Source organism: Manis javanica, chromosome 6 (genome assembly GCF_040802235.1).
Source record: "Manis javanica isolate MJ-LG chromosome 6, MJ_LKY, whole genome shotgun sequence".
Classification (NCBI taxonomy): domain Eukaryota; kingdom Metazoa; phylum Chordata; class Mammalia; order Pholidota; family Manidae; genus Manis; species Manis javanica.
The window spans coordinates 20,020,149-20,039,052 of record NC_133161.1 but is presented as its reverse complement, the minus strand read 5'-3'; the positions used below and the strand labels follow the sequence as shown (position 1 = coordinate 20,039,052).

The window sequence follows — 18,904 nt, the reverse complement described above, 5'->3', positions numbered from 1 at the left end:
TTCTATTGTAGGAACATTTTATTGAGGAAGTCCTTATCAGGGTCGTGTCGGCTCCATCTGTGCTCTCACCTCCGTGTCCGTGTCTGGTATCTCTGTGGCCTTGGTGGTGACCCTTCCAAGATTTGAAGGCACAGTCCCTAGTCCCTTGGCTCTAGGGCCAAGCCATCTGCGGCTGTGAAACGGGTTACCGTGGCAACCCAGAGATAGGCTTTGGCCTGACAGACTGGAGGTGATGAGGCAAAAATGCTGTGATGAGCAAAGGCGTTTTGGCACAGGTTAGAGGCCCTCATGGCTCAGAGCTCCCCAAACACAGAGCTGGGGAAGGGAGCCCTTCCTGTATGCCCCTCTACCTGTCAGGCTGGACAGTGAGAACAGGCAGTCGGGAGAAGGCAGGTCTGAGTTCTGACCTGGAGGGAGGTGGTGGTAGTGGTTGTGGTGGGGGGAATCGTGGTAACTATGGAAACCAGCAATGTCATGACCCCGTGGAGAATGGACCTGGGCCCCCCAGATCCGTGGGACACAGAGGGTAGCCTCTGGTCTGAGATCTGAGGGCAGGGAGGGTGCAAAGGTGCCACCAGGTAGGCAGCAGGCGGATCCTAGGCGGGAAGAGCATTGTCAGCGGAGGCCAGGGGAGAGGTTTCTGGAGGGGCAGGGGGTTTATGAGGGGTCCCCATGCTGTCCCCTGATAATGTCTGCGCAACGCACGGGGCTCTGAGCTCTTCTCACGTCCTCTGCTGCTTCAGTAGTCTGCCTCCAGGGCAGAGTCCTGGGAGCCTCTCCTCCCTGCCGCTGCCTCCACACACCCCACCTCTCCCTTATGTCACTCACCACCGTGCGCACTGCGGTCCTCCTGTGCCTGTGCCGCCTGGCTGTCTGTTGGCCACATCCTGGTGGGAAGGCTAACTAACACACAGTGTTTCAAAGCCTGGTGAAAGGGAGCAGACCGTGGCTAGAACTCCAAAAAGGCCTCCGATCTCTTCCCACTCCCCACGCACGGGGAACCTGCCTCCTTCCTCACTTGCTCCTTTTGGTATCGGAAGAACAGGAGAGGAGAGGAACTAGCTGAATATCTAAAGCTCCTCACTCACAGCGTGGTTCGTCGAGCGTCTGCCATTGCCAGGCCTAGTGGCGAGCACTTGGAATTATTTTCTACTTTCAACACAATGACTCAACACAGCCACCCACTGCGGTAAGTGCTGTGTTATTCCTATTGGACAAATGGAGAAAATGGTGCCTACAGAGTTAAGTGAACTCATGCGGGGGCGCCCAGTGAGTCAGTGGCGGAGCATGAGCCACGTCCCAGGGCCAGGACTTCCTCCTCGTCCTCACCTGCTGAGGAGCACCTGGTGCTGCTGACCACCCACCTCCTTCTTAAAACATGTAACTTGGCGTCTGGACATCTCCCACCTCACTGGCCACCCCTTTTCAGATTCTAGTTTCTCTTCATCTTCCCGACCTGCAGCTGTGGGAGGCGTGGTTCTTGTTCTCATCTCTGTCTGCGCCCACTCTCTTGGTGACCTCATTTAGTCTTATTGAAGAACCATCTTTACGTTGACCACTCCCATATTTCGTCAGATGTCAAGAGCTGACTGTTTATCCAACTGACTGTATAACACCTCCACCTAGATATTTAACAGGCTTCCCAAAATTAACATGACAAACTTGAATTCTCCATTTTCCATTCCAAACCAGCCCCTCCTGCCATTTTCTCACTGCAATAAATGGCAACTCTGTCTTTTCCATTGTGTAGGCCAAAAATCACGAGTCTTCCTTGACTCCTTTCCCATTCTCCACATCCAGTCACAGGTCAACCTTCAAAGTACATTGACCCTTGAACAATATGTGTTTGAACTCAGCGGATCCACGTGTAAGCCAATATTTTTCAAACAACTATATTAGAAAAGTTTTTGAAGATTTGCAACAATTTGAAAAAAAATTTTCTCAAACTTACTTTATTGTAGAAATATATAACACATATAATATATAAATATGTGTTAACCAACTGTTTGTGTATGGGTAAGGCTTCTGGCCAACAGCAGACTATTAGTAGTTAAGTTTTTGAGGAGTCAAAATTTATATGTGGATTTTCAACGACATGGGGGTGTCAGCTTCCCTAACCCCATATTGTTTTGGGGGTCCACTGTGTATCCAGATTCCAAGCCCTTCCCACCCTTCTCTCCACCTACTAGCTTACAGGCTCACTCATACTCTTACTTTAAGAATGGCACCACCCTCTGGCTTTCCTGTCTCCCCCACATCTATTTCCACCATAGCCTGAGTGATTTCTTTATACACAACTTAGGTCACATTACTTCTTGGTTCAAAACCTTCCAGTGGGCCCATCTCACTTAGGTAAAGCCAGCACCGTTGTGATGCCCTCCAAGGCCAGTGGGATCCGGCCCTGCCCCCTCTCGGGCCTCGCCTTTCACTGCTCTCCCTGGGTTCGCCCACCTGCAGGCACTCAGGCCCCTTTGCTGTTGCTGGGATGTGCCAAGCACTTTCCCACTTCAGATCTTTTCTCTTGCTGTTCTCTCCACCTGGAATGTTCTTCCCCCAAATATGTATAGTTGTTTACTGTGCAAGAGGGATAAATGCCATGTTATTCCTATTGGACAATAGGAATATTTGGAGGGGGGCAAGTGGGGGCTGAAACACAGCCGCATTCTGCTCACTGAGTGGGACACCCACAGGGCTTTATCCACTCTCAGGGGGCACTGTTTTCTGACTGGTACAGAGGTTTCCTATGGGATACTGGCTGTTGTATGGTCCTCTATACTCTGTGGGTCTTGGAGACAACTGGGGGTGCACTGGGGAGCAAGTAAAGCCAGGGGTGGCTCTGGGAAGTGGCCTTGAATGTGAGAGAGGGGTGGGTCCTGCCAGATCTTCTCTAGAGTGTCTTTGGAGGTTTTTCTGGTATTTTTCTGGAACTGACTGGAAGAGGGTGTTAAATGAGCACAGGTCTCATATGCTTCCTGGAGAAGGTAACAGCTTTCATAGAGTTTCATAGTCACTTCAACGTAGCTGAGACTCTAGGAGTTCCCTTGGCAGGACCTGCATGGGTCGTGACATGGAACAGGTGATATCTGTCTTCCCTGAGTCCTCCTCTTGTCCAGGCGTCTGGGTCCAGGAGGCATGCTGCGTGCCAAGGACAGAGGAGGCACTGTGAGGCTAGGACGTGGATCCCGGCTTCTCCATCTACTGGCTCTGTGGCCTTGGACAAGTTACCTCTCTGTGCCCATTTCCTAGCTATAAAATGTGGATACTACTACTACATGCTAAATGAGTTAATTTGTATTTCACATAAAAAATAGAGTGGGGCCAGAAAACCGAGTAGCCCAGCCACTTCCCCGGGGGGAAGCACCATGGCTGCGGTGGGTGACCCAGCGGCTGGCTGGCGTAGTTGGCTGCAGGGCGAGGGTGGGAAACGCGCTCAGTAGTCAAGGACCCCTCTGTGTGGGGAGCCTGTTCCTGTAGTCTTGAGTTGCTTGGGTCTGGGGCTCTGGGTGCTGGAGGAGCCTGGTCTTGAGTTGCCAGGCTCTGAGGTGAGGGAGGTGGCTGGTGGGGATTCAGGCTGCAGCTTGCACATGACTGCGGGCAGCAGCGAGGACTCCTGCCTGTCTTCTGGGAAGTTGGTGGCTCCAGGAGGGGACAGGCTCCCAGAAGCTCCCCTTCAGCTGATTTTGCATTTGAAAGACCGGGATAAAGCCTGAGGCAGAGCACCCTGACCCCTGCCCCACCCCCTGCAGAGGGAGCCTGCAGGCGGTGGGGAGCTTGGTAAAGGCAAAGCTGAGGCTGATCTCTAAGTGTGTTACCCCTGCTGGGCTGGTGCCTGACTCCCTCAGAGCCCAGGGCCTCTGAAGAGAGGACAGGCTTGGTTTTGAGGCGGAATGCCTGTCTCACACACTCACCAACAGCGTTTTGTAATTTGAAGATTCCTGGGGACAATGACTATGACTGGCATGGTTTCCAGTGAACTGTGCCAAAGCTGTTGGTGTAAGTCTAGGGTGGCCAGAAGGTGGGACTCCCCTGAGGGGGGTGGGGTCTCAGCCGTCATGTCCTTCAGAAGGTGGCTAGAGTAGCCCCCTCGTCCTGCTCCCTGCTGCATTGTGGGAAAGGTACTGCAAACGGCCCTTGAGTGGAGGGCAGGGCAGGACCTACTCTGGGCTTCTGCATCAGTCTTGCAAAGGTGAGAGGAGGGAGAGGGTGGGTGGTTGGTGTCTACACTGCACAGACTGGTGAAAAATAAAAACCGGGCCTAACACAAGGGTGTGGACTTCTTTTTTCTAGTAAGAATATTAAAAAAGAAAAGGGGAAGGAACACCACTTTGAAACAACAAAAGCTACCATTACTATTATTACCAATTTATAAAAGAAAGAATATTTTAACTTGAAAAAGGGACTGTTCCCAGGAAGGGAATAATCTAAGAATGAGGGATAGTTCTTCCCAAGAAAGGACAGTTGGCAACCTTGCACATGCACACGCGCGCTCACACACACACACACACACACACACACACACACACACACACACCTTGCATTATCCTTATTTTTATTTTTTCATTTTAAAAAAGTCTGACATGAGTGTTCCCATGGGTGGCCTGGTCTGTATGTTGTCTTGGGGATGAAGGACTCGGGGGCTTGCTGAGCCATGGGGTTTGGGGAAGGATGAGGGGGAGCTCAAGAAGGAAGGTACCCTTTGGCCTGCCCTAGTTCTGGGACTGGTGGGGCTGGAATCTTCTCAAAGTAGACCAGGTTGATCTTATAACACAGCACCTCTTAGACTCAGAAGAGAATGGGACTGGGGGAATAATAATGACCCTCTGAAGCTCAGATACGCTGCTCTTCAGTGGGATCTCTTTCCATTCCCCCTCTTCCTCCACACACCCTTCCCGTTTGCTGTTCCAGTGGCCCCTGTCATGCCCCAAGGTGGACTCAGTTTTCCATTCTTGGAAGGAATCTGTCTGAGCCAAAGGTTTGGTCATGACTTCCTAAAGTCCAGGCAGAGCCCAGGTGGAAACCCGCGTCCAGAGCTCCTGGGGAGCCTGTGGCGTGAACCCTGTCTGTAGGTTTATCTTGGCTGGTGGGTCTCTCCCCTGGGCTCCAGGTGACAAGCTGTGAAACAGCTTCCCCAGAGAGATGCAAGGTTTTAGCTGCATCACCTTCAGACTTTTCTCATCAGTTCAGCTTTTTTATTTGTTGTTCTAAGCTGCTGACTTACCTTGTCTTTATCTGCTCTTACTGTGAGTTTGACTATCTCTCAAGTGGGAAAATGCCTGGCAAAACATCAATTTCCTCTGGATAGAGATTCTGAATTGTCCATGAAATGAGAGTTTGTTCCCCAAGAGAACTTTAATAGAGCCACAAGACAAAGGTTGCAGCAGAGCCACTTGGACTTTCTGTGGCTCCAGGACAGAACTCCTCAATATTGTCATGTGCTGCATTAATGTGTGCCAGGGCACACGCATGGTTGTGCTGTGTATTTACACATGTGCTCACACACCACCCACCACCCACCGAGTGGGAGCTGGCAGAGCAGGGCTTGGGGGAGAAAGGAAAGGGGGTGATAAACAGGTAGCTTCTTTCCTCATCCCCTGCTGCTGACATGAGTTCTGGGTTAGAGTGAGGAAGGCTGAGTCTGGTCCCAGCTCTGCCTCTGAGTTGCTGTGAGACCTCAGAGAAGTCACTTCACTTCTCTGAGCTTTATCTGCAAAGTGGATGCAAAGACCTCCAAAGACCGTGCATTAGCCGGCACTTAAGGCAAGAAACAGAAACCACTTTAGTTATTTTAAGCAGGAAGGGGTATTATACAGAGATTTTGGACTTTTCAAAATCACTGGAAGTGGTGGAAGAGCAAAGGCGAAGGCCACTGGGTTTATCGTGGTTATATTATTATTGCCTCTGCTGCATCGTTGCAGCTGCCCCACACCTGCTGAGCTGGCAATGTGACTGTGGACCCTGGAGTCCGGCTACCACCAATACTGCATCTGCCTGGCCCTGCTTGCGTGACCGCACCTCTCCAGAGATGTGGCCCCCCCCAGTGCCGCTGTCCAAATCTGGCAGAAATGCATCTGATGGCAGAACCTAAGCTAAGCTACAAGACAGTCTGGGAGGTATAGTTTTTAGCTTTGTAAGTTCTGGAGACAGAAGGGTGGAATGGAAATTGAGAGTCAATCTGAGCATCTGGCATGGTCTTTTTGCTCGAAAGTTCCATGATTCAGCTGGGGACATAAGCCCTGGGGAGTTTCAGCAGAAACACCAGGTTTTCAAAGTTGTTGGTCTTGCCACACTTCACCCAGACTCCTGTGAGACCCACAGCCCCAGAGGTGTGCCTGCGTGTGGCACATGGGTTTGCATGCCCCCTGAATTCTGTGGGGATGGGAGGGTTGTGAAGGCATCTGCCAATTGCCTTCTCTTCTTCTTCTCCCTCCTGCCTCAACTTCCCTCCTCATGTGAGGTTGAAAAATAAGATTTGGAGGACAGAGAAGTTCAGGAGGGACCTCAGAGGGAAATCGCGAGTGCTCTGGAGTCACGTGACCCAGGCCTTGCTAGGGACCTGGGCAGAATGTGGTAGGGTCTGAGTTCAGCAGGGTCCCAACCTGGAGCAGGGACGGGGGAAACCATCTCCATCTTCCACCCTCCCTGGCTTTCCTGATAAGGCCGCTTGGGGTAGTATGGTGGGTGGCTGGCTACTGGTGGGGACTGTGAGGAGCAGGGGGACCGAAAGAAGGGACAGACTTTTACACATCGTTTCATCAGAAACTTCCCTCATGCCTGCATTGTCCCCATAAATTGCCACCCCCCAGCATTCTGGTTTGCAGAGCAGCGGGGAGGGGAGATGCTGTGGAGTGAGGAGATGCCTCTCCTTCAGCAGCCGGGCTCCAGATCCGAGTGGCAGTGGCAGTGAGTGGGGAAAGCAGGAGCGGTGCTTTCCCTGGTGCGGCCTCAGGACTTTGTCCCAGGGAGCCTGTTGGTGAAAGGCCTGGGAGGGTGGCTAATGTTTTGAGAAGCAGCATCATTCAGAGGTAAATGGGCAATGAAAAGTTTGAGCGTCCGAGTGGCACCGTATCTGGCTGTGCCCCTGTCCCTGTCCCCTTGAAGTGGCAATGCAGCTGGCAGGGGGCACAGCTGGTTGTCAAGATGGGATGTTCAATTCGAGAAGGTTCAAGAAGGCATCAAGGGACCAACTCCCTTTTCTGTTGAGGAGATTTATGGAATAAGAGGAGTCCATGGGTCTTTCTGGATGCAAAGCCCTCCAGGAGCAAGAGGGCCCTGGGTATTTCAATGGGAAGTTCTCCAGTCAGGTTGGGCAGGAGAACTGGCATGGTCTGGCTGCAGTGCTGCACCTCTGGGGGCCAGCAGCTTCTACACCTGTCCAGAGGCAGTGGCCCTGCCTGCTGGGGGCCTTCCTGGCTCGTGTGGTCTCCCCCTCCCCACAGATGTGTGTCCCTGTTCCTCCTGGCCTGCATGCTCTTCCAGACAGGTGGAACGATGATCTCAGCATGTCGTAAAGACCCCCTTTGGCTGTTGGGAAAGAGCCCGGATGTGCACTGAATACAATCTCCAATGTTGTTATTCAGCAGGAAGAAAGACCAGAAAGAAAAGCAAAGGGAGAAGATATTGTTTGGGTACAATCTGTGTTTGCAATTTTCCACATCGGTTCTTTTTATGAACGCTCCAAAAACAAGACAACAGCAGTGGCTGATTCAATATGCACCACGCAGGAAAACAATAAGGAAAAAAATAAGGGTTTTTAATAAGCGCTTGGAAAGGCTGTAATTAAATCTCAGACTCTGTTTGGAAAACAAGAATCTCATTTAGTGCTTTTGCCCCAGCACTCCCTAACATCTGCACCCGTGTTTTCTGCTGGGCAATTACTGCGTCCTCTGTGACTTGATTAACAAATACAGGTGCAGGGATGGCTAGGGAGGGATCCCAGGATGGAGGGAGGGGCAGGCATGGGAGAAGACTTGGCATTCACCCCAACAGGTGTAGAGGACCATGGAGAGAAAGGTGCCTGGCTCTGCAGAGAGTCACGGGGTGCACGGAGGAGGAGTGAGGGAAAGGAGAGTCCCCTCTGCCTCTCCTGCCTGCTTTCCTTAGAGCCTGATTTCACCAAGGAGCCCAGGAGTTATGCAAACACTGAAGGTCCCTCTGGTCAAGAAGAGGAAGAAAGGGCATTTCAGTGAGAGAATGGGAGCCTTGTGTCAGTGATGGTATGTGTCCACAGGCATATTTCTTTTTAGGAATTTTCCAGGTGGTCTAGGAAGGGCTTGTTGCCTCTACCTTCCACAGTTCAGAGTCGCCTCCTTGACTGCAGGCCTCTGCCCATCCTGCAGAAACGCACCCCCTCTCATCACAGTGCTCTTAGTCACTGCATAGTGGCGAGGGGCCAGGCACCTGCTTGGCACTGCCCTGCAGTGTCTCGCCTGAGCGCCTCAATACTGCTGGAGCATCAGTGCTGCTGTTTCCGTCTTCGTTTTCTGGATAGGGAGGTTGAGGCACAGAAGTTAAATAGCATACAAGAATACATAGCTGGTAGGAATGCAGGCAGCTCCTGAACCTGGGCTGCCTGCTTTCAGAACTCACTATTAACCCTTGTCTGCGTTGGTCCCCCTGTGTTTTTATCAGAGACGCTTGCACAGTTCTCGTTCCTGCACCTTGCCTTGGGTGCTTGCTTCTCAGATGTTTGAGCAGAGTGTCTGCTGGGAAAAATGCGGGGCATCTTGGTCAGGTGTGGGTTGTGGGAGGGGCCTGGATCCCTCCCCTGGAGCCCAAAGTCCCCGGATGTGATGGTGGGAAAGGTACAGAGGAGCAGCTGGATCCAGAGGGATGTTGGGGCTTGCACCCACAGAGGATGTTTCTGTGGGGAGCAGGGTCTGCAATCCTGGGCACAGATGCCAACACTTAAAAGCCTTTTCTAGAAGGCTTTTCCAGGTCTGCACTATCCAAATGTTATGTACTATGAGGGCATGTAATATTGTTGGAGGCTTTGTCTAGAAGCATGGCTCAGGTTGGCAGTACCCAGAGGGCTGAGAGATTCTGTTTACTGTGGGGTTCTGTGTTTATTTCCGCCTGTGTCTGTTTCCAGCGAAGCAGAGCCTGAGTCCTTTTGAAAAGTTTGGCCTTTCCTTTCCATCACCATGTGACCTTCAGGAAAGGATTCTCCTTCCCTGAGTCTCAAGAACAGATGGATTTCCTTGTCAGAGACCTGTCCAGCTCCTTGGTGCCACCTCATGGCTCTGAGATTCCCCAGTCTTGTCACGGCTACATCTGAGCTCTGGCTAGAAGCTGGCTCTGGCTCTGTTCTTTCCATCTCCTTGCGACAGTGCTCCCTGTGCTGGCTGGAAGCTGCCCCGTTGGCTTGTGTGCACGTGGCAGTTCCTGTGCCAAGTGCCAGGCTCCCGGAGGAGACCTGAGATTCTAGAGCCGCCAGCCCCTCCCCACCGCTTGGCGTAGCTTCTCTCACTTCCTGAAATGAAGAGAAGGGAAAGCTCATGATGCTGTGCTCACCGCTGCTTCTTCTGCTGCTGAGGCTGCTTTGCCTCTTGCTGCCGTGGCTGCCGTGGCAACGGCTGTAGAGGTATTGCCTGTATCAACTCCACAAAGAGCGGCAGGGAAGAGAGACATGAGCAAGTGAGCGTCACCAAACAGGGAGGACAATTTATATCCTTGGGAGCAACTGATTTAGCAATATCTTCTGCTCTCAGGAAGCCAGTGCACGTGGTGAGAATCCAGATAAGGCTGAGAGCAGGCCATTCCTCCAATGCCGGGACATTCTGCTTGATGTATTCGTCAGGAGACGAAGCGGTTAAACACCACCCTTTAACACTAGTTCCAACCTTTATGAGGCACCTGAGTATGTCATTAATAATATAACCTTGCCTGTGTATCTTACTTTCTCCAGAGAGCTCTGGGAGGAGCAAAGGCATGATTTCATTTATCCTCACTGCCAAGCCCCCCATTTCTCAGACTCAGAAACAGAGACCAGGGAGATCATAACATGTTAATGGCTAAATCAGGTTTCTAGTCCCAAGACATTGCTTCTTTGTTGAAATTCTTTAATTCAATAGGATCTTGAATTTAAGCCTCTTTTGAGATACCCTGTGTCACCAGGGCTGCTTAGCGTGCTCAACAGATGGTTCCTCATGGTGGTTGCTGAACCGCTGGCTGGGCCAGTTGATGTCTGTGAAGGCGACTGAAGTAACTATGGTGGCCCACAGTCTCTCCTCCATGGAGCAGGGGGAAATTGGTCTGAGCTATAGCTTCTATACTGTCTGCCAAGCCTGACTACCAGGTTCTGCCTCATAGGCTCTTGCATATTGTCTTCACTGAGTTTTTGTAAAAGACCCAATCATGGCCTAAACAACAAGGTTGATGCACCTAAACAGACATGGCCTTGCCCTTGATCAGTGAAAGATCACATGACTTGAACATCAGACGTATCTGCAGTGATGAAGGCCAAGGCTGAAGGGATGGTGGCCTTTGATTATTGACTGCTGTTTTTCCATGCTCCTCCCTCAACAAGCATATGAGCAGTGACTTAACTGTGACACCAGAGTTCCTGAGGGGGGTTAGAGGTGATGAGTAGAAATCAGAAGTGACTGCACTTCTAGTATTGGTGTCTTTTGGGAAGCAAAGCTTGAAAGCAAAATAGAGGGACATCAAAATAGTGTAAGGGAACTTCAAGCTCTACTACAAAGCCACAGTAATCAAGACAATTTGGTACTGGCACAAGAACAGAGCCACAGACCTGTGGAACAGAATAGAGACTCCAAACATTAACACAAACATATATGGTCAACTAATATTCAATAAAGGAGCCATGGACATACAATGGGGAAATGACAGTCTCTTCAACAGATGGTGCTGGCAAAACTGGACAGCTACATGTAAGAGAATGAAACTGGATCACTGTCTAACCCCATACACAAAAGTAAATTCGAAATGGATCAAAGACTTGAATGTAAGTTGTGAAACCATAAAACTCTTACAAAAAAACATAGGCAAAAATCTCTTAGACATAAACATGAGTGACCTCTTCTTGAACATATCTCCCTGGGCAAGGGAAACAAAAGCAAAAATGAACAAGTGGGACAATATCAAGCTGAAAAGCTTCTGTACAGCAAAGGACACCATGAATAGAACAAAAAGGCATCCTACAGTATGGGAGAATATATTCATAAATGACAGATCTGATAAAGGGTTGACATCCAAAACATATAAAGAGCTCATGCACCTCAACAAAGAAAAAGCAAATAACCCAATTAAAAAATGGGCAGAGGAGCTGAATAGACAGTTCTCTAAAGAAGAAATTCAGATGGCCAACAGACACATGAAAAGATGCTCCACATTGCTTGTCATCAGAGAAATGCAAATTAAAACCACAATGAGATATCACCTCACACCAGTAAGGATGGCTACCATCCAAAAGACAAACAACAACAAAAGTTGGTGAGGTTGTGGAGAAAGGGGAACCCTCCTACACTGCTGGTGGGAATGTAAATTAGTTCAACTATTGTGGAAAGCAGTATGGAGGTTCCTCAAAATGCTCAAAATAGAAATACCATTTGACCCAGGAATTCCACTACTAGAAATTTACCCTAAGAATGCAGCAGCCCAGTTTGAAAAAGACAGATGCACCCCTATGTTTATCGCTGCACTATTTACAAAAGCCAAGATATGGAAGCAACCTAAATGTCCATCAGTAGATGAATGGATAAAGAAGATGTGGTACATATACACAATGGAATATTACTCAGCTATAAGAAAAAAACAGATCCTACCATTTACAACAACATGGATGGAGCTAGAGGGTATTATACTCAGTGAAATAAGCCAGGCAGAGAAAGACAAGTATCAAATGATTTCACTCATATGTGGAGTATAAGAACAAAGGAAACTGAAGGAACAAAACAGCAGCAGAATCACAGAACCCAAGAATGGACAGTTACCAAAGGGAAAGGGACTGGGGAGAATGGGTGGGAAGGGAGGGATAAGCAGGGGTGGGGAAAGGGGGCATTACGATTGGCATGTATAGTATGGGGGGGTACAAGGAGGGCTGTGCAACACAGAGAAGACAAGTAGTGATTTTACAGCATCTTACTACGCTGATGGACAGTGACTGTGAAGGGGTATGTGGGGGGGACTTGGTGAAGGGGGGAGCCTAGTAAACATAATGTCTTTCATGTAATTGTAGATTAATGATACCAAAATAAAAAAAAATAATGTAAGAGAACACAACATGCCCCCAGTATTCTCTGGGGAAGGCTGGACTTCCACGTAGTCTGTTTAACTGTTCACGGGGAAGTGGAGGCAGCTGTACTAGCCGTTTAGGTGCCAGACTTTGAATATACCAGACTCTCACAGTGGCTTTTACTGCTTCTAGAATATGGGTCAACAGCCTTTTTTGCAGCTAAATGCTGCAGACAGCAAGTGCTTTTTACTGATCCTGGGCTGACCTCACGTTTAGCATAGGAGGAAGGTAACAGGGAAGTGAGTAACAGAACGTATTGGGTAGGGCCAGAGCTGGACGGCCTCTAAAGTTCCTTCTACACATGAGTGTCTGTGCTTCTTGAGTAGAAAGGAAGAAAGAGAGAAATAAAAAAGTGCTGTATGTATATGGTGAGAAGTGGAAGTGAGTCAGTGTGACCTGGCCTCTCCCTCTCCCCACCCGCTGTCCCAGGGCACTGAGGACGAGCCCCCGTCTGATGCAAAGGCCAGGCCAGGCAGGGCCTGCTCCCTTGCCAGTTTCTAACTCTGGAGGTGGCTCTGCTGGACCAGGCAACAGCAGACGATGGTGAGCAGAGCATCAGAACGTCCTTTATTTTCACTTCAGGAAGTGAGAGAAGCCATGCGCGTGTATAAAAGATTAAAACAAAATCTCGGAGTCCTCATCTTGATGATAATAATAATAATGAAGATGATGATAATGATAATGCACTCAGCATCTAGTTTTGAGCACTGATGACACCCAGGCCTGTTTAATGGGTCTAGGGATACAGAAGTGAGCAAAGCCATGACCCCATGGAGCTTATATTCTAAAAAGGGAAAGAGAAAAAAAAAAGTGAAATAATAATTTAGTTTCTCAGAATGTAATATACTTTAAGGAAGAGAAACGAAGCAGGAACGGAGGTAGGACACAGCGGAAAGGGAGGTATTGCTTCATAGGGGGCAGTCAGAGAAGACCTCCTAATAAACTGAAGGCAGTGAGGAAGAAAGCAATGTGGTATTTTGGGAGAAAGCTTCCAAGCGTAGGAAATAGCAGATTAAAATGCTCTGAAGCAGGAGTGTGCTCAAGCAGCAGGAAGGAGGCCGGTGTGGCCAGGTAGGATTCCTGGTACTGTGCTAAGTGGTTTGTAGACACCCTGTTTTGTAGTCCTCACTGATCCATTCAGATAGACGCTATTATCATCTCCATTTTGTGGATGAGGGATCTGAAGTTCAGGTTGGTTCTGTAACCTACCCAAGGTTATACACCTGCAGTGTGGGGAGCTTCGTCCGAGACAGCTTGACTCCAGAGGCCGGCTCTCAGGCACCAAACAGCAGAGGGCGGGAAGGAGTTTGCACTTGTCAAATGCAGTAGGCTTCTTAGAGAAGAGAGGGAGCTGTGTGTGTCTGTAGGGGTGGGGTGCTTCCCCTTCTCTTTCTCTTCAGGTTAATCCGTGAATATGTTGGGACAGCACAGTCTCTATGGACACCCAGACAGAGTGGTCCTGAGTGGACCCTGTGGAAGAAGCATCCTAGACAAGAGGAAGAGCCAGGGAGCCCGTGGCTGATGAGGAAGAGAGGGATTGTATTTTCTTGGCCGCCCCTCCTGCTGCCTCAGGCGCTGGCCGCGGTGCTGAATGCTGATGGGCGGGACTCTGGGAGAAGTTGTCTCTGGCTGGTGATTTTTGCTAGTGCAGCAGTCATTGTGAGCAAGGTGTTTGTGTGCCTGATGCAGGATATTGATGTGGACAGGTGGTGAGAGCTGAAAGATAGGTGTGTCAGAAGTGAGAGCTGGTTAGCCCATTTCTGATTCTAAGATGTGTCCATGGTGAACTAAACCTAATGGTCTTAGTTGTCCAAATGCTGGGGTGATACTTGCTAGGTGGCTGTGCCAGGATGGTATCTGGCAGTTTCTACCAGCCTCCTACTGCCCAGTAGTGGTTACTGTTCACATCAGCAAGGCTGCCTTTTCTGTGACCCAAGACCACATACATTTCCACCTTTGTGTTTCAGTTGTTTTGTTCCTCTACTCAGCAATGTTTAAAACTTGGTTGAAGTCAGACATTGACTTCCTGAAACCACATTAAGTATTTCTGTTTTGAAGTACAATTATACGTGTAGCTTCTTTAATGCAATCTAGTAGTCATCTATTCTTACTCTATTGTCTAATCGGTATTTTCTTGATATCATAGATGTTCTTCTTCATTTCTTGTACTTTCCATGCAGAGCTCTGGGTACCTGATAGTTCACAAAAACATCAGTGACAAAGTATCACGTCCTTTTGGGTCTTGGTGCTTTTCAAAAGCTCCTTGCGCCTTTCCTGGATCTCTTTTGCACAAGAGTCACGCCAGGCTTTGGAGGGTTAAAATTGCATCTGGTAAGCCAGTTAATTAAATTTTTAAGAAATCAAATAGCTATGTATGTATTGGGCATTATAGAGGACATGTAGATAAATGTGGCTTAATGATGAGGAGTTGAGGGTGGGTAAAATAAAAGGGATAATATGTATGCTCCTTAGGAGGGAGAGTGTGTTTCATTTTATGGGTTAATTATGAAAACTATGGATTGCTGTGGCTTGCCTCAAACAACTGCCTGAGATGGCGGCCTGCCAGGTTATTGATCTTCTCTGGATGCATGGGTGAAGTGAGTTATTGGCATTTGGCCATATCTTTTCTAAAGTAGCCATTACCTCATTGTTCTTTGCCCTGGATAGTTGAGTAGTTCCAGTAAGCGCTGTCCTCCCTTGGAGGAACCCCGATTTATACTCTGTGGGAGTCAGAGAGAAAGGTGCAGAACCGAAGAAGGGCCACTGATCAGCGTAACCCCTTCCCTCCCAGATCTGTCCCACATGGTGACCCAGAGAAATGCCTCCAGTATCTTTCTCCACCGTCTTTCCTAGGGCCTTTGCAACTGCTTTTGTAACTTGGACAGTGACGACATCCTAAGTAATGTAACTTTTTCTCAGATCTGGGAGAAACTTGTAGATGTTTGATGACTGTGGGGATATCAGAGAAAAAGCATTAAACTTTCCAATATGGCCGGGCCACATATTAATCATCTGTCAGCCTGGAATCTCAGTGAGCAGGAAGGAGAAAATGAATTGGCGAGGGGGCTGGGGGGCTGAGAGATAGCACCCGAAGAGCTAAGTTGAAGGAAGGGTGGAAGGAGGGGGAGGAGGAGAGGAAGGAATGATGCGAAGTCGGCTGAGTGGGAAGAAGAGCAGGCAGATTGGGGAGGAGAGTGAAGGAAGTGAAAGGAGGTGTATGGAGACAATGAGGGCAGAGGGGCAGAATGCAAGGTGGATGTGAAAATTCTTTGAGTAGAAAAAGGTTCTGAGAAGTGCACTGCCATTACAGGTAGGCATACAGGGGCGTGGGCAAGGGGAAGGCAGGAGGAGGAGGAGGGGGAGAGGAGAAACATGGGTGGGCATGGGCTTAGACTGAGAACAGACGGGCGAGGCAGACACACACAGACAAAAAGGAAAGGAATATTCCAGGGCCGTAAGAAACCCGGGACTACAGATACTGTGACATCAACAGAAGGCAGAGACTGCAAGACAAAAGACAACTTAAGACATTTTCTGGTCTGTTAAGTCACCCATGGCAGCACAATGTGCTGGGAAATGATGCCTGCCTGTGATCATTGTTTACTTAGGAGGCCGGCTGACATGAGATGAAATTAACACAATAGGATGGAAAATTGCTAATAAAACAAAAATCCCTGCCGTTAGATTTTCATAGCCTAATTATTCAGCACGTTACTCACTAATGGCATGAGACATTACCATGCTAATGTGCAGTCTGCATATGTCAGAGGAGGAAGAATTGGAGGGACTTTTACTCTCTGCAAACGGAGAAATTCCCTATTCCCAGACGGAAGACAGTTGAGATGAGTGGGGTACTGGTGGCCAGGGAAGGGAAACAGCCTTCGCGTTTTCTAGAGCTGGGCAGGAATTAGAGCCCTAGGGCTTGTTCCTCTGTAGTAATCAAAGCACCATGGGCTCTTTCAATCCAAGCTGCTCTCTGCATAGACCATGTGTCCCTCTCATTTGAGGATCACATTACTGATGGTGATTAAGATTTGAGCACAAATGACAAGAACCAAAAGCTGTCTCTAAGTGAGCTCTCTAATTGTGGAAACTTGACTTTGTCTATTCAGTAACTTGGTATCCTCTGATCATCCTCTGTATTCAAATCATATGGACTTGATTTACACTCGTTGCTGCTTTTATTTATAAATCTGTTCTGTTACATTGAAAGTCATTCTCATTGCCCTTGACAAAGTAAAAAGGTCCTGGAGTCAGAGACTGTCTTCTATTTTTTTAGAAATCCTTTATTCTGTGTATCGTGGATCCCTAGGTCCAGGCATCGGTTCAAGACTGGTTGAATGATTATACCTGGGCCAAGTAAAAGGATGGAAAGAAAAATACAGACCAGCATTTTCCTCAAGATGCTCATGGGCTCTTGGTGGGGTAGGTTACAAAGATGTTGAACTGAGGAGAGGCTGAGTGTCCACAGCAAGTGCCACCTTTGTGGAAGATGAGATTGGGGCTGCAGCTCTGGAGAAGTGATTCTGTCTTCTTCAACTTCAGAAGATTCTGGAGCCATAACTAATTTTCAAGATGTGCAGTTTGAAGATGGAAGGGCTTTGTGTATGTGTGTGTGTGTGTGTGTGTGTGTGTGCTCGAGCCTATCTCCCCACTGTGATAGCTCTGGTAACTGTAGCGTTAGTCTCTTCTCTCTTCTAGGGAAGCAGAAATTCCTTTTCTCCCAAGAAGCCAATTCCATGTGCATCCAGTGAGATCAGAGTACAGTGGGCATGGTGATTGGTTCAAGGATAACAGGTGAATCTAGGCTGATCAATCAGTGTCCTTCTGGTACTGTTGCTGGAACCAGTGGCAGAAGTATTCTGTCTCTCCCTCTGTTTTTTTTTTTTTCTTGCAAGAACTAACTGTCTGGGATACATTAAACTCACTTAGTAGAGGTGCAAGTGACCAATTTTGTAGCATATGAGGGAAATTTACCTGAAAATAAAATCAACAGAAAAGCAAAGTCAATCAACCGAGGGTGTGTGTGTGTAGAGACAGGTCTGATGACATGGTTCAGATTGATCCCTTCATCTAGATTTCTGAAATGAGCCCTGCCCTTGGGTTCCCTGGTTATATGGACCAGCTCATTCTTTCCTTGTTGTTGCTGTAGTCCTTGTTTAATACCTTTTCTTCCACTTCTCTTAGCTTAAATTGCTTAAGGTGTTCTTGACCACGATAGAACACAACTTTGTAGTTTTTAACAACTAATGTGTCCTTTTGTAGCCTGCCATCAGCTTTTGCAGCAGCAGGTGAAGGGACAGGTCCAGCAGCCTGCTGAGCAATACTCAGTGGAGTGAAATCTGGTCCCAAGGTCCTTGATCTTCTTACCCACATGGGTTTTTTGAAACACATACTTTTCTCATCCTTCCTCTGTCTCTCTTTGGACTTTTCCCCTCTTGTGAATTGATACTGAGGGTTTGAAGCCAAGGGAGATCTTCATAAAGGAGCTAGGTTTTTCAGGAGGGTTTTCAGAGTGAAGACGTAACTAAGCAGGTGGATATTAGTAATTTGTATCTTCCTTCTCTTTTTCATGGTTAGCCTGACTAGAGGTTTATCAATTTTATTGATCTTTTGAAGGAACCAGCTTTTGATTTTGTTGACTTTACTCAACTGATTTCTTGTTTTCAATTTCATTGATTTCTGCTCTAATTTTATTATTTTTTAAATTCTGCTTCTTTGGGTTTATGTTATCTCTTGTCCTTAATTTCCTAATTTGAAACCTTGATGAGTGATTTTAGGTCTTTCTTCTTTTCTATTGTATACATGCAATGCTATGAATTTCCTTCTAAACTCTGCTTTTGCTGCATCTTGCAAATTTTGATGAGTTATTATATTTTTATTCAGTTCAAATATTTTTAAATTTCCTTTGGGAAAATTTAGTTAACCTGCTGCACAATAATCATGATCAAGATGGAAACGATTGCTGGTTTATGCCACTAAGAATTTTTTTTTTAACTGTAGAAAAACTAGCCTACCCTGTAGATAAATGGGGACAAAGGTTTTTGTTAAGTGTGGCAGTCATAGTTCTTAGTTTTGGGCAACAGTGATCAAATCTAGTTAATTTAAGCAGAAAGGGAATTTATTATTAAAAGGAACATTGGCAGTTCAAAATAACTGCAGGAGGCCTGGAGTACCTGGATGGTAGGCTACATGCCCAGGAACAATATTCCAAATTATGCAGCAAAATGAAGGCAACCAAGATGCCACTGTCATTGCTATAGGGCCCTGACAGTGCAGACTGCCCTGCATGCCACCACTGTATGCTACCCTGGGAAACTGGAAATGGCTGCTGTCACACACGAACAGGATGGGTTCTCAGCTCTGCTTCTCAGTCCCGGCTGCCAAGTTGAAGTCTGGAGGGGTCATGTAGAGTAGTTCAACAATGTGACATGTGCTGTACTATGGAAGAAAGGGATATAACTGGACGACCACGAGACTCCAAGATGACTCAGGTTAGAGTCCAGATTCTCAGTGAGACAAGCCCTGACAGACCCCTTCACCTTTGTGAGCTTGTAGGGTGGAGTGAGGATGAAAAATTAGTGCTCTGAAAGCTGTAAAACTCTATAAATATATGTGATTGTGTGTTTGCACACCCAGATATGGTGAGTA

At 48.0% G+C, this 18,904-nt stretch overlaps 1 long non-coding RNA gene across 1 annotated transcript in view; it reads left to right on the top strand.

Moving 5' to 3' along the window:
- The first annotated feature begins 884 nt into the window (after positions 1 to 884).
- LOC140849856 (uncharacterized) overlaps positions 885 to 18,904 on the top strand; it is a 336,908-nt gene continuing 318,888 nt past the window's right edge. The window contains exon 1 of the long non-coding RNA XR_012132108.1: positions 885 to 1,189. This is a non-coding gene — a long non-coding RNA (uncharacterized lncRNA). The remainder of the gene's footprint in view (positions 1,190 to 18,904) is intronic.